Source organism: Ahaetulla prasina, chromosome 4 (genome assembly GCF_028640845.1).
Source record: "Ahaetulla prasina isolate Xishuangbanna chromosome 4, ASM2864084v1, whole genome shotgun sequence".
Taxonomy (NCBI): domain Eukaryota; kingdom Metazoa; phylum Chordata; class Lepidosauria; order Squamata; family Colubridae; genus Ahaetulla; species Ahaetulla prasina.
In genome coordinates this window covers 38860478-38874013 of record NC_080542.1, presented here as the reverse complement: position 1 = coordinate 38874013, position 13536 = coordinate 38860478, and the positions used below count along the sequence as shown (strand labels likewise).

At 38.7% G+C, this 13536-nt stretch overlaps 2 protein-coding genes across 2 annotated transcripts in view; both read left to right on the top strand.

Moving 5' to 3' along the window:
* TBKBP1 (TBK1 binding protein 1) overlaps positions 1 to 13536 on the top strand; it is a 95799-nt gene that overhangs the window by 1162 nt on the left and 81101 nt on the right. The window lies entirely within an intron of this gene.
* The window catches only part of KPNB1 (karyopherin subunit beta 1), a 94557-nt gene that overhangs the window by 76272 nt on the left and 4749 nt on the right, over positions 1 to 13536 (top strand). The window lies entirely within an intron of this gene.

The following is a 13536-nucleotide window of genomic DNA, read 5'->3' as shown; positions in this document are numbered from 1 at the left end:
GTAAGTGCATATTTTCTCCCTATTAGACTGTGGGATGTTCCCTATTAATTGCTTTCCTGATCCATAACCTCCCTTTTCCTTTCTATTTACCTTTCTAATCCTAGGACCTGTGTACCTCTCTCCTAATCCAATTTTCTGTATTAAATTATGTCCTATTCTAAAAAAGCTCAATAATTTGACAGCATCCAGGATTGGAAAGGTTGGAAATAAAGTAGGAAGAGGGTAATCGGTATGGGATGGAGCATGCAACAAAGGGGCCAATGTCATTAAAGATATAGTTGTTTTTTAATGGAAAACATAACTAAAACATCAGTGAGCTGTATAATCTATTTTCTGGCTACTTTGCCTATTACTTGCCATTCTGATGGTAGGAACTGTGCTTCTACATTCCCTACTGTATTTACTGCCCTTTCCATCTGCTGTTCCTGTACTTTCCCTTTATGCCATCTGGGCTTGGTGTTTTCTCCCCCCCCCTTTTTTTTTTTCTTTCTTTCTTTTCATTGCCTCCTTCTCCTTTTCCTAGTATGCCTGGCTTTTATGAGCCTCCCTATATTTCTTAATGCAGACTGCACCTTCCTTCGATCTCATACACAATTTTGCTCTGTATCTTGACACTTAATCTTGGATTTGTTCCCTGCCTACCCTTCTAATTACTCAAAGTCAGGATGTGAAACTAAGTGAGAACTCCAGATGAGTTGCATTGAGTTCCATAATGGAAAAAAGGCAGAGCAGGAACATACAAAATAAGGAGTAAATCGACCTATATTGATCTTCTTGTTGGCAGCTATGCTGCAATCCCACTGAATTCCAGGGGTGCTCTTTCCCCTATTCTACATCATGCAGCTACAGGATGGATTGTTTGTGTGATTCCTCCCATTGCTGTCATAATACTTCCAGCAAGTTCCTTCTGTTTTTCCATTTGTTACATAACTTTTAAACCTATTCCCCATTCTACCTAATCAAATTCTACCTTATTAGGGTTCAGCCTTCAGACTCTGATTCTGAATAGATGCTGAGAATTTGCTGAGAGTTCTTGTATAAATGTGTGGCTTCCTTTCTATTTCATAGCCCCAGAGGCATCTGAGGCCACTTATTTCATGGTGGGAACTTGTTGTAAGGAGGGTCGAAGTTGATGATGGGTGATTTTTTTTAGTTCTTGCTCATCTTTTTCTTTCAGCTTGATGCTATCCACATGGTTGACTTTCCTATGAAGCAGTGGTGAAATAGTTGCTTCTGGAGGCCAACTTTAGATTTTGTGAATAGCAGAAGGCAAGCAGCAAATCTAATCTCTAGGGTATAATCTGATGGGACAGTCCTTTCTGTTGATATGAATGGGACATCTATTTAAGGGAATCTGTTCTCCTGGTTCTCAGTTTTGATTATTTCACACAACATTGTAAGACATTCTTGCAATTTTGAATGCCCAAATAGGCACCATAGTTAGAGAAGTGATAGAACTGCTCCATGTACCTGAAATTATGCAGAATTATGAATGGATTTCCTTATTAAACTTGTTCTGATTTTATCTTCATTTATTTATTTGTTACATTTCTGGGCAATATACATAGCATTCAGTCCTTCTATTTTTCTTGACAACAGCTCTGTGAAGACGGTTGGCCTAAGAGGCAGTAATTGATCTAAAGGCATCTGTATATTTCCATGGCTGAAGATGGACTCATAGCTGGGTCTCTTCCATTCTAGCCAACATTTTAACCACTATATAATCAGTAACATTTTCTGAGTTTTCCACATGACTTCTGAGGTCACCAAGGATAACTGGAGCATATTAGGCAGCACTGTATAAGCCAGAAAATAATAATCAAGAACACAAAATTCTTCTATAATCATTTCTTAGTTATAATATATTTTGTTATATTGAAAATCAGCTTGCCTCTTCAGTGCATGTGGTTGGCAGCAGGGGACAGAGGAATAGAGCAGTATCAGCAGTTATGTTCATGGTTCTTCCATGTGAACATGTTGTATAACTTCAGGAACATAGGAGAAATGGGCACTTGCAGTTTAATATGGAAGTCTTCAACTTAGTGCTTAGAGATGGAATTGCAACGAAGTGCTGTGGGATATTTTATTTTAGAAGAGTGCTCTTATTAAGATTACTTGGATATCCCTTTCTCCAGTACATCATCAATAGGATGAGCTTATACAGGGTACAGTTCTTTCTCTCACATTCTTCCTTTGTTTTAGTTTTTTCCTTTCAGTAATCCTTGGCCTTCTGTAGCTATCTATGGTCACTAAATCTCTTTATTGTAAGTTTTTAAAATAGTAAACTTGTTAAACATTATAATTAAAAAGATAAAAACTAATACAAGAAAAGAAAAAAGAAGAAAAAACCATATAAATAAATGACTTTTCCTTTATCACAACAAATATAAACAATTTTATAACTTATCAACTTTTAAAATACAGCAATCTCTTCTTCCCATATCTCTTTTGTTAGCTATAAAAATATCCTTAAAACCTTGTTCAGTCATAGTAGCAAAAGTCCATTAAAGAAGATAAGAGAGATAACATCTATTTTAACCTTGATCAAATAAACCAAATTTATATTCCTTCCTTTTACTTTTAACAATCTTTGATCCCTTAATGTCCCAGAACTTGATTTATTTTCATTTTTTTCTTTGACCCTTCTCACAAAATCCTTCAAGAATTTAACAAGTCCCTTTTATACATCCAATGTAGAAAGTTATCCAGATTGCCCTTTTGGTTTGTTATTTACATATCCCTTTTAATTTCATTTGTATATCCAGTTTAGCATCTTTTTCTATACCATTCTTGTATACCATTTTTAAATCCAGTTTTAGATATGTCTCAGTCTTGTTCAGGAAAATTTGTTCCTCTTTCATAACATCTTTTAAACACAGTCTATCTATAAAGGCAGACACTGTTAAAATTAACTCCTGGGTCAATTCTTCCCAAATATCCTTATGTTTCCCTCTAGTATCCAATCTTCAGAGTTCAAACCTATAATTTTTTAAACAATTCAAAACAACTGCTTTCCCGTGGAAAGCATCTTTTTAATTAAATTCGAAATCTTATTTCAAATCCATTTGGACCCTTAATCTGTTTGTAATTTTCAATAATTTAATTTAATTTAATTTAATTTAAATTGTTTAATTAAAATTAAAATTGTTAAAATTGTTAAAATTAAAAGTGTTCTGACAATTTCTTTTTCTATTTATTCCAAAAAAGAGTGAATATTTTTTTAAAAATTAATTTTTTATTTATTTATTTTTGCAAAGTGTTGAAGGAAATTTACACAGTGCTGTAAAACCTGGCATTTCCTAGGTTTCTAATAGCTTAAAAGTAGTTAATGAACAATTTCCAAAAGTTACTAGAAAAGGGAAATATGTTACTTCCCTGGGCCGACTATGATTTGAGTGAAGATGGCATTCCCTCATGTCCCAGAACTCTAAAACTGCCAGATACCAGTGTTTTGTGATCTCTTGTGGGGAACAACTCTCTGGAGCGCTTGTTGTAGATCTCAAGTCTTCTCTTTTTCTGGAGAGAAATCCTGATGAGCTGATCCATTCACAAATTCTTGATTCCACTGGGGTTGTTGGCTCCAATCTCCTCAGTGAGGAGAGCTGTTTTTAGTTCAACAATTCTTCTCCAGAAGTGATCTTTACTGTAGTTCTCATTGACTTCTGGAATAAAGTTTTCCCTCTGGTTTCATTTTATGTGTACTTCTTCAATATTTGAGATTTCTACCTTTATTTTGATAATCTTCTGATTTTCATTGCTGTTGGTGTAGGAGATTAGGAGGAAGGAAAAAAAGAGTCATGGTTCTAAAATAGTGAAGATTAAAAAGGGCTGACAAAAGTTCACGAAAGGAACCAACTATGACTTAGGCTTTTATGTCACATCCTTTCATCTGTCCCAAGGTAATCTCAAATGTTAACCTTTTCATTGTGTCACTTATATGCTGGATGCAGAGAAAAAGAATTTTGCAATTGGGCAATGGGTCATTTCAGAATATCTGTTGGCTGCTGTGTGGATTTAGTGGGGAGACCTGACCAGTGTAGACTTCCCAATCTATATGATTTGGATTGTCAAATGTGCACTTCTTATATGCCTATTTTCCATATTTAATGTATAAATGGAAGGAATGGTCTTTGAACACAATCTTTGGAAGCGCTCCTGGATTTTATCTGGATTTTTCCATCACATCATGTGGATTTTTATGTTGGCTGCAAATCTTGGCTTTCCTTTCCTTTCATTCACTTATGCAAAATTTCTTGTACTTAGAATATCAAAAATAAACTTGAATGTACCATGTACTAAATTATTTGAAGTATACAAGGAGACAGGTAGTTAATTACTGGAGATATATAGTACTTTGAGAAAGTGCTTCTTTATAAGAAAATCCCCTTTCTTGGTCAACAGTGCTTTCTGTATATATGATGTATACATTATACTATAGATGCGTCTAGCAAGGCAATTTATGTATTCTAACAGATGATATTCTCCCATCATTTGCCTGTCTACAGACTCCTACATTCTACCTAAGTGTGTAACCTGGTGTTGTCATGTCTTAAACACCAGCTGTTTCCCTTTCCTCTTCTATTTTTTCCATCTTGTCTGAAGAAGCATTTTTAGCTTGCATGTTATTTTAGAAATTTGAGTTGGCCTAATAAGAATGTTACCTTAAGATGGAGTAGGTGTTTTTATTTTTACTTCATTACTTCTATTTTGCTTTGCTTTATATATTTATAAATGCAGCTTTCCTAAGGATACATTTTTGTATGTGGCTGCCATTTTTTCTGTTTCAATATTGGAGATAAGAAATCTAAGGAGTAAGGTTTACTCTGATCCAAAGATTAATCTGAGGAATGGATTCAAAGCTATTCATATTGAAAGATACATATGAATATAAGGGTATAAGTCATTTTTTTTTCTAGGTATAAATAAACCATTGTTTCGCTTAGATCTGTATTTTTTCCATTAAATTTTTTTTTAACCTTCCAGACATTGGTGGAAGGATTTCCTCCCATTTCTCAGATTTTCAGTTATGTGTTTCTTGCAGGTATGGGTAGGCTTTGCTTTAATTGAATGTATTTAAATACAGAATGTATTTAAATACAGATCCCTATAGTAACTGAAACACTCCTTTACAAAGCACAATTAAAAAAATAAATGATTGAATAGAAAAGAAAAATGACATTTACCTGTAGCAGAAAATAGTGCATGTCCATTTATGCCAATACTAGAAAACAAGTTTTAGCTGGTATTTTGTTTATTGAAGTTACAGCTTTTCTTCTTACCTGGAATGACCTTGAAATTGTAGCATATTGAATTAGCTGGTTGGGTATGCTAATCTAGATAGCTGTTGATTGCCAGTTTATTTAATTTGGACAGCTTCAGTTTTTAGAATTAACTCTTTTCCCTTCCATTACTACCTCACCAAATGCAATCAAAATTGTTCTGTGCAATGTAGCTTTAGACAAGTTACCTGAACTAAAACCTGGAAGGTTAATATTCAACACACAAACACACACATTTGATGGCAGGGCTTGGGCAAGTTGCTTGGTTTCAGTTCCTGCCCAGCCAAAAGAATCAAGAATGACATTTGGAGTTCTGAGTACTGAGCAGTACTGCAGTATCTGCAATAATTACAAGGTATATTCTTTGACTTATAATTGCTGTCTTCCTGCCTACCAGACATTCCAAGCTCTGCTGTCTCTTATCCTCTGAGAACGGGCCCACCCTTCCTATGACTCCTGATTACGTTCTACTACATCTTCTATATTTTTTTTTAAAATGTGATAATTCTTTAAATAAATAGGCATGGGCTGTTCAACCACCTGATCTTTAATTAATAAGAATGAATTGCTGTTGTTGTTAGTTGCAAAGTCATGTCCGACCATTGTGACCCCATGGACAACCTTCCTCCAGGCCTTCCTGTCCTCTACCATCCTCTGGAGTCCATTTAAACTCATGCCTACTGCTTCAGTGACTCCATCCAGCCATCTCATTCTCTGTCGTCCCATTCTTCTTTTGCTCTCAATCTTTCCCAGCATTAGGCTCTTGTTAAGAATGGTTAAAAAAAAGAAAAGCTGTTGGTAAATTTACATGGAGTGAGGAAAAAAAAACACCTTAGGGTCAAATTCAACATTTTGTAAGAGTCAAAGGATAGAGGTAAGTCTTGCTCTTCCAAACTTTAAACTATATTACAGGACAAACTGTTTGTCATTGCTGAGAGAAATGATAAAATCCTAAAATAGTAGGACATCAACATTGCGAGAAGCTGGTGTAGCTAGTGGGTTTTATAGATACTTATGGTACAGGGACAATAAAGAGTACAAAAATGTTTTAAAAAAACAGAATCGTAGTTTGATAAATTTAGCATGTTAGAAAGAGATATGTTACCAAAGATATCAGACTGGGACATTAAAGTTGGAGAATATGCACTAAGGGCAAAATGAACAGCATATATTCACAACAGAAGTTTAATTAAATTTAAGCAAGAATGGCTTCTATTCATACTATGTATTACACAAAAAGGCAAATGTAAGTATCAGTAAATATGCTTTTCAATTTGAAAAGGAACTGTCTAAAGATTTGAAATCAGACACACACAAAAAATTGAAACATCTATAAATATTGTACATTATTTATTTATTTAGCAAACAAATAATGCCAGGTATTGAAAGGAGGACTACTTTGAACTAATTGCTTAGCATTCCTCTTTCATTGTATTCTTATAATAGGACTGGTTACACAAACCAGACCGGACTTTTATTTTCGCATAAATTGGAAAGTAATTGAAAGGAACCTTTCTTGTTCTTTTTTTCCTGCAAACGACACCTCTGCCGCTGTTATCCTTCCTCTAAAGCTGTTATTAGCGATAAACCAAATGTATGCCGTTTGTTCACAGGCATTGTAAGGGTGAGACTAAAATAACATGCATTTAGCTTTAACTCCAAGGCTATGAAAGATAGCCATATATTCTTTCTTGTCTTCTTTTCATGTAGCAATGAGCAAGCAGTTAGAGGACAGATATTGGAAGATGTCCATAAGGTATTGAAACAAAAGGCCTTCAGTGCTCTTCAGGTGGGCAGCCATCTGGAAGTGTGATGGGAATACCACCTTACCAGCAGGCTTGAAGTCACCTCTCCAGTTAGCTTTTATCGATGGGACAAGAATGGGAAGGTGCTCCATCTTGTTTTTCTGTTCAGGCAACAAACATTCTTGGACCAGCTATAGGAATTGGATTGCGCATCTGGATTTGCTTTCTAAAATTTGCATTATAAGCCAAATGATTTGGAAAGGAACATACCAGAGCAAACACAATAACTCCCCATACCATTATGTGCTTGTAAAGATATGTATGAACTTCCTACATTATAATCTGAAGAAGTAATTTAAGTCGTATTGTGGTTAAAATGCTCAATATTTTGTGTCAGCTCTGATAGTATATGCATAATCTCTCAGGACAAAAGAGAAATAGTTTTGGTTTAAAGGTTGTCTCAGAATGGCCGTTTTTACAGTTTTGAAAAAATCATATTGTCTGGTCCTGTGGACTGAAGAGAAATACCCAGATTCACTCCTATTGTGCTAGGAGATTTCAACAGTGCTAATTTAAGCCAAGAGTTACCAAGATACTTTCAGCATGTCAACTGTCTTACTAGAGGCAAGAATACTTTAGACCCCACTGCTACACAACATTAAAAAATGCTTATCGGTCTTTACCATGAGCATCTGTGGGACACTCTAATCATTGTATGATTTACCTTGTACCTGTTTATAAACAAAGGCTTAAAACCATAAAACCAACAATTAAATCAATGAAATTTTGGACTGAGGAGGTAAAGTTAAAGCTACAGGCTTGCCTTGATTGCACAGATTGCAATGTTTTCAAACATACCTCTGCAATTTTGGATGAACTCAGATCATATCTTAGTTTTTGTGAAGACCAATGTATGCCAACCAGAAACCTGCGAATATATAGAACTAACAGACCTTAGTTCACAACTAAACTCAAGCAGCTACATCATGCCGTAGAATGCTGTACAATCAGTCCAGAAATATATTAACAAGGGAGATCAGAGCAGCAAAAAGAAGCTACTCTGAAAAGCTGAGGAATCAGCTGTTAACAAATGAACCAACAAATATGTGGAAAACTCTTAAAATATAACTGGTTACAGCAAACCTTTCCATGCTGAAGGGAATCAATAATTGACAGATGATCTGAATATGTTTTACTGTAGGTTTGAGAGGAAACCACTGTCACCTATCACCACCATCTCCATCTTAGATAGACCAACATCTGACCTCTTTTTGTAGACTTCAGCTTGGCATTCAATACTGTCACTCTTTGGTGCTCGCTTGAGGAAGGTCTCCCCACGCATGCACATGCTCCCGGCTCAGTCACAGCTGTCCCGGGCATCCTTAGAGGAAGAGGAGGAGGAAGAGGGTTGCCAGATAGTGCAGAAGCGAAGTTGCCTTATATCTTCCTTTGTGCCACATTTGCACATAAGTCAGCCTTCGCTTCCTGCCACTTCAGGCTGGAATCTCCCTGTGCGTGCGAATGCTTCCAGATCAGCCACAGCCAGCCAGGGAGTTATGAGAGGAGTGGGGGAGGAGGAGGAGGAGAGTCACCTGAAGGGAGGAGGAGACACACATACATACATACGGGGGGGAGAGAGAGAGAGAGAGACAGACACATAGAGACATACAGAGTGATACAGTACATAGAGAGGGGGTAAAAGGGCAGAGGGAGAGATAGAGAGAGAGGCACAGAGTGGGGAGAGAGAGTGAGATAGGGAGAGGATGAGAGAGACATAGAAAATAATTTTGTGGCTGGGTAGGCGTGTCTACGTGGTCATGTAACTGGGAGTGAGTGACATTGAGTTGGCCACGCTCACCCAGGTTTTGTGGCTCCCAGTATGTTTTTTTCCTGTAGGAAACAGGTGCAAGTGGCTCTTTGAGTGTTTAAGGTTGCGACCCCTGAGCTAGGCAAAAACATAGTAGATACCTATACAATTAGCACAGGGGCTTCCCAGGGCTGTATGCTTTCTTCATTTCTCTCTATATATTGACTGCATCTCAAAGAATCCCTTTGTTAAAGTACTGAAGTTTGCAGATGATATAACAGTGATTGGTCTCATTTGAGACAATGACAAATCTGCATACAGATGGGAAGTTGAACAACTAACTTTGTGGTATAGCTGGAACAGTCTTGTACTGAACACACTCAAAACTATAAAAATGATTGTAGATTTAAGGATAAGCACTCCTATTCTACCTCCTTTTACAATAGTAGACAACACTGTATCAATAGCAGAGACCTTCAAGTTTCTAGGTTCTATGCTATCTCAAGACTTAAAATGGACACCTAACATCAAAAATGTCATCAGAAAAGGACAACAAAGAATGTTCTTCCTGCGCCAACTCAGAAAGCTCAGACTGCCTAAAGAGCTGCTGATACAGTTCTACAAAGGAATTGTTGAGTCTGTAATTTGCACTCTATAACTGTCCGATTTAGCATTGCAACCAAACAAGACAGACACAGACTTCAATTGTATAGTTAGAATTACAGGGGGGAAAAATCGCTAAGCATAGCTCATAAAATCATCTGCTACAATGTCCTACCTGTCAATGACTACTTCAGCTTCAACACAACAATACACGAGCCCACAATAAATACAAACTTAAAGTAAACTGCTCCAAACTCGATTGCAGAAAATATGACTTCAACAACAGATTAGTCAATGCCTGGAATGGACTAACTGACTCTGTGGTTTCTTCTCCAAACCCCCACAACTTTAATCTAAGACTGTCTACTGTTGGCCTCACCCCATTCCTAAGAGGTCTGTAAGGAGTGTGCATAAGAGCACCAAGGTGCCTACCATCCCTGTCCTAATGTTCCCTTTAACTGAATTCATTTTATGTATTCAATTCATGCTTATACGTATTATCTAATTTGTATTTGACAAATAAAATAAATAAATAAATTGAGGACCTCTATATTGCACGAGCCAGAAAGTGCTGTGAAACTATCTACAGATCCCTCACATCCTGGGATAAACTGTTTCAACTTCTTCCATTAAGACGACACCATAGGGCATTAAATGCCAAAACAATTGGACACACGGACAGTTTCCTCCCCCCCCCATGCCATCACTCTGCTTAACAACTAATTCCCACAATACTTTCAAACTACCTAGTAGGGAGGTATTACTGTTATTCTCATTTTTCCTATTACCTATTTCCTTATCTTCTTATGATTATAATTTTGTTACTTGTTACTTGATTTATATTTTATTTTATTTTATGTTATTTTATTTTATTTTTCATATTTTTATACCGCCCTATCTCCCTAGGGACTCAGGGCGGTTTACAGGCAGATAAAAATACATATAAATACACAATAAAACATTAATTATAAAATTAATTATAATTATAAAAATATTAATTATTTTATTTAGTATCCTAGTAAGATTTATATTGATTGCTTCTTTAGTATCCTATGACTGTCACTAAATATATGATTTATCATGAATGTATTTTTATGATGATTATGATCATGATGTATCACTTGTTGCTTGTATGTACACTGAGAGCTTATGCATCAGAGACAAATTATGTGTCCAGTCAACTTGGCCAATAAAGAATTCTTTTCTATTCTATAAATGTAGATTGATTTCTAGAGTCCATATATAATATAATTTCTCCCCATTATTATAGCTGCTTCGATATCTGTAAAAAGGGTGAATTATTATCTTTTGACTCTTTGCTGCTAGGCCCTGAGTGCTGAGATAAGTTCCTAGAAAGAGAAATATTGATTCTCATGCCTTGGATGAAGCCCTCATAATGATATAGATACATGAAGATAACAAAAGGCAATAGTGAACAGTTCCAGGTGAAACCATGGAGTTTTAGGAAAGTAGTAGAGGAGGCATTCTCCCTTAGGCCAACCTATCTGATAGGATTGTTTTATATAAAAAAGGAGAAATCTATATGTATATTTCCAGAGTTCTGTAAATAGGTGATGGGGCAATAATAATAATGGTTATATTTATTTTAATTATAACCCATATACTCAAATGAGTTTAGATGCAGAAAAGTGCCTGTCTAGGGCCTCTAGGCCAGAGGAAATGTCTACCTTAATTTTTCCTCTGAATTTTCTTTCAGTTACCTTATGTAGGATAAGTGGGGTGTTAAGTTCGGGAAGTAACGAGGCTGGAGACCAGGGTAGTGACGACAGCTCTTTAATATAGGGTGAACCCAGCAACAGGCTGGGGGAAAAACCTCTCCTTTTATACAGTTCTGCTGGAGGCTTCGTCCAATCAGCAACGTGCTGATTTCCCGCTCAAATATTTAAAGGCACAACTGTTAATACATAACACTCCTCCCCTCCCAGAAAACACTTGGTCTTATTTACATATTTATTTACATGTTATTTTTCGACGTAGTCACGCAAATAACCTGGGCGTCTCCTAGTTCTTTCTGACCTGCGCGGTTCAGTTCTGGGTGGTGTTTTGAGCTGGTCGGAGGGGCTGTTTTCTCCTCCCAGCTCTTTCTCTAGGCCAACGGGCTCTGGATTATTGGCCGACTCTTTTTCTTGGCCATCCGGCCTTGGATTAATTTTTGGATTTTCCTTGCTGTTTCCCTCGGGGACCTGATGGCGTCGCTGGAACTCTGGGACCTCAGCTAAGTCTTGCGCCTCCCCCGGGTCATTGTCAGCTGTGGATTCAAAGTGGTATTGGTCATTACCTGTCTCTGTTGGTTCGGTTTGGTCAGTTATTCGTTTCCTTAACTGATCTATGTGGCGCCGCCACATTCGGTTGTCTGGTAGCTCTACCACATACGATTTTGGCCCTGTTACTTTTGTTACTAGTCCTGCGAGCCAACTAGGGCCGTCCCCATAGTTTCGGGCCCACACCCGGTCGCCTATACTCATTTCCCTTGTTTTTCCTAGCTCCCCCTTGTAACCCTCGGGTGTGTAATGGGGGTTCAAACGGTCAAGTGGGCACCGGAGTTTTCGTCCCATTAGCAATTCGGCTGGGCTTTTCCCAGTGGCTGTGCTTGGGGTTCTATGCTGGACGGCTAAGAAAAAGTCTATTTTTGTTTGCCAGTCACCTGGCTTGAGCCTGGACAATGCCTCCTTAGCGCTCCGGACGGAACGCTCTGCAAGGCCATTCGACGCAGGGTGGAAAGGTGCAGAGAGGGCATGTCGGATGCCTTCCTCTGCCAGGTACTCTTCAAACTGGGCTGCCGTGAATTGGGGCCCATTGTCGGACACCAGAGTGTCCGGCAACCCGTGAGTTGCGAATAGGTGGCGAGGGTTGCGATTACTGCTCGGCTGTGGTGGACTTCATAAGTATGATCTCTAACCATTTGGAAAATGCGTCCACCACCACTAGGAACGTTTGGCCGTGAAAGGGGCCAGCAAAGTCAATGTGGATTCTTGACCACGGCCCTTGGGGCTTTTCCCATTCTCTGACTGGGGCTGTTGGGGGTAGCGGTCTGGACTCTTGGCAAGCTTGGCATTTCCCTACCCTCTCAGCAATCTCTGCGTCCATGAGTGGCCACCATACATAGCTTCTAGCTAACCCCTTCATCCTTACGATGCCTGGGTGACCCTCGTGGAGGAGGTCCAATACCTTGCCCCTTAACTTAACAGGAATTATTACACGATCACCCCATAACAGGCACCCCCCTTGAGCCGAGAGCTCATCACGTTTCTTAAAAAATTCTTTGAACCGTTCGCCCGGCGCAGCGGGCCACCCTCTCTGTACCCAACCGAGTACAGTCCTTAACTCAATGTCCCGATATGATGCCCGAGCCACTTCCTTTGATGTGACTGGGCCAGAGTCCAACGAGTCAATAAGGAGGATGGGTGTCCCCGGAGTGGGGTCTTCGGTCGCCCCTGGCAGTGGGCATCGGCTCAATGCGTCTGCATGCCCCACTTCTTTCCCCGGTCGATGCTGCAGCTTGTATGAGTAAGCGGCTAGAAATATAGTCCATCGAGTCAAACGTGGCGACAGTGCCACAGGCGTTGGCCGGTCGCCAGCCAGTAATCCCAGTAACGGTCTGTGGTCAGTCACGATTTCAAAATTCCGCCCAAAGACATACTCATGGAATTTTTTGACCCCTGATACAATGGCTAATGCCTCTTTGTCTAATTGGCTGTAGTTCCTCTCTGGGAGGACATCGCTCTAGAGTAGAACGCTATAGGGGCTTCTGTGCCGTTTGAAGTCTATGGCTGAGTACAGCCCCACCCCATAAGGGGACGATCGCAAACCAGCACTAGGGGTAGTGAGTCGTGATATTGGATGAGCAGGCTATCACTTGAGAGCAGGTTCTTTACTGCTTCAAAAGCCCTATTTTCTGACTTTCCCCAAGACCAAACAGTATTTTTCCTAAGAGCCTATGCAGCGGTTCCATAGCAGTTGCTTTGTTCTTTAAAAGACCGCGTAAAAATTAACCAATCCCAGGAATGCCTGCAGCTCTGCTTTGTTTTTGGGCGCTGGAGCCTTCCTAATTGCCTTAACTTTGCTCTCAGTAGGGTGAATT